The following is a 2,769-nucleotide window of genomic DNA, read 5'->3' on the forward strand; positions in this document are numbered from 1 at the left end:
GAAAACACCTTCTGAGAGTCCCACCAATCCCGAGGACACTCCACGACTAACTGCAAGGTCTTGGGAGCGAGGCTGGCCGCGAAGCTACTAGCCGGAGAACTCTCGGAAGTGACCAGCGTGAAAGATCTCATCCTTGAGACCGATCGCCCCCCCGAAGCCGGACAGAAATCTTCCCGTGGAGAGATCTCCCCAAAGAAACCAATCTAGGGATAAACGCGGCCGGAGGCCAGACGACAAAGGGAACGATAACAATCGTCGTAGAGTCAACAATGGGCATCAAATTCTCGACCCCAAACGGAGTCGCAGCTATCTGGGGATGTCAGAAACAGTCGCGACTGTGCTTCCTCGCAGAACACAAGTTAAGACAGATGACAACCTCTGCAATGGCAATTCGAAAACGCACGAAGATCGATAAATCTTCCACCAACAACGTTTCGAGAAAAGACGATTTCACATCGTCTGCCGACGCAGACGCTTTGGGTGTCGAAACTTGACATGAGGTCGGAGCCGACACTACAATTCAACCAGAACATCCGGAAGAGAACACTGACCCTGCCACGATCATCTCGATCAAGGCGGTCAGCACCGCGACAACCGCCGAGTAAAATAGCTCGCGGCATAAAACAGAACTACGAGATGGCTTGATCCTCGAAAGGGGTACGTAGGCAGCTCGTTGAAGGACGAGTTCAGCTATCCCCCTCTACAAAAAGGGGGGGAGTGGGTGCGTATACTTGTATACTCCCACATAGGAAATGATGCGTTATTGTAATCGAATTCTATCGAGATTTCAAAAATTTTTACGAAATATGCGTCGCTCTTTTTAAGACAAAATCGCAAAAACAATTTCACTTCAAAAATATACGTATAGTGTTCGAAATAGCTGCGAGACGTCGCCAAGTTAAAAATCGAGATGATACGAATAAATTGTCCGAACGCAACCACTACAAATCTTACACTCTGTTCGTCGATTGGCCCGACGAACACATCAGCCGTCTTAAACAAACGCAACCTGATCACTCTTTTGATCTACAAACGTCCAATACAAGGACAAAAGCGCGCTACAAAATAAATCCGAAATTTTGGTCTAGCACTTCCAGTTGGCTTAAAAATTGTCTCTGGAAAGATGCTCGATTCGTACCATACAAGTCGTATAAGCCGAGAACCTATCGCGGACTTTAAATCGGTACGAATCAGGTAGAAATCGCAACAGGAAAACTTATAGCCAGCTAGTCACCGCACAAACCTTAAAACCGAGAGTAAACCTAGGTCTTGCCCTAAACCCATCGCATTGGTCTCAAACATCTCAAAGACATGAAATCTAAACGATACGAGATTCCTAAAACATGTCTCTTCGTTCATATCTCAACGTTCCCGAAAAATCGTAAATAATTTTTACGAAAACTCACGTCTCGAACGAACTAACAGATTGAACGCCTCAACGAAGATAAATATGAGACGACAACTCATGTTCACTTCAAACCCACTCTAAATAAAGTAACCCAAACAGACATCCATTATATAAACCGCATAGCGGTAGGGGTTCAAGGCCACGAACGGCCAGTCCCGATAAAAGCAGCCAAAAAAGGAACGTACAAAGTTCGAAGGCCACACTCGGCCAGACATATATGAACAAAGGCCACACTCGGCCGCTAAATACTAGACAAAGGGAAAAACTCCTTCTCGTCAAAACGCTCACAGGTCAAAGTTAAAACTACCGGACAAGGAAGCTCCGAATGCATCCGCGGGAAAGTTCACTTCCTCATCGTCACCGGCAAAATCAGCCGTAGTTTCTACGGGATCAGGGGAAACCGGGATGGGATCCCAGAATCCCTGGATCTTCCCGTCGATCGGAGGAATGGTCGCCTCAGCGTGAGCATGATCCTTCATGCCACCCGTCATTAACTCCATCTCCCTCTCGAAAACGTAGTCATCTTCCTGCGTCTTCCAAAGGCTCCCGGCGGAGCCGCGTCACTCACGGAAGTCGCCCAGCGAGTTGAAAGCACCCTTAAGATTCCTGTCCTCACCCTGGAATTGAGAAGCGCGAGTCTTCATCACCTCGACAATTTCCCTCTTGCCCTTCCGTTCCGCCCTGCGAACAGCCCTGGCATGATCACGAACGAGTTGAGCGTCTCGCGCCAACATCTCGTCTCGCATGCGAGCAAGATCCTTTTCCGCCTTCTCCACTTTAAAGCGATAGATCATAGCCTCTCTATGGCTAGCCTCAATGGCCGATGCAAGCAAGTTCAAACCCTGTAAAACCGATTGACACGTTATAAGCAAAAAATAATAATAACGATCGTCAGAATTCTTAAAATTTATACCCCGTTAATGATGCGAGATTCTTCCGCAACAACTTTTGGCCTCCATGACTCGCTCGTGGCCTGAGGAGCGTCAAAGCCCGACGGAAGACCAGCGAAGAAATCATCGAAGTCCGGAATAGGGACCTCGCTCGGACCACTTCCATTGCAAAAAGCAAGGTTCGGATCCCATCCTGGAAGCATGCAATCGTCCACCGAAAACTCCGGGTCGCCTAGATCAATATCTTTCCCCTTCGAAGAATTCGGCCCCGTCACAATAGTGGGAGCGGCGTTGGGACCTTGGTTTTCAGGTTCGGAATCACTCCTTGTTTTTCCGCCCAAAGCAGAACCAGGATGCACAAACCTCAATGTCTTACGAACTCTCTTTGGCGTAAAAGAAGTCCAGAAAAAGGACCATTTCTGAGCAGATCCCTCATCGCAATAATGTCCTCAGGAAACGGAGCAAGAGGGT

Source organism: Brassica oleracea, chromosome C5 (assembly GCF_000695525.1).
Source record: "Brassica oleracea var. oleracea cultivar TO1000 chromosome C5, BOL, whole genome shotgun sequence".
In the NCBI taxonomy this organism is placed as follows: domain Eukaryota; kingdom Viridiplantae; phylum Streptophyta; class Magnoliopsida; order Brassicales; family Brassicaceae; genus Brassica; species Brassica oleracea.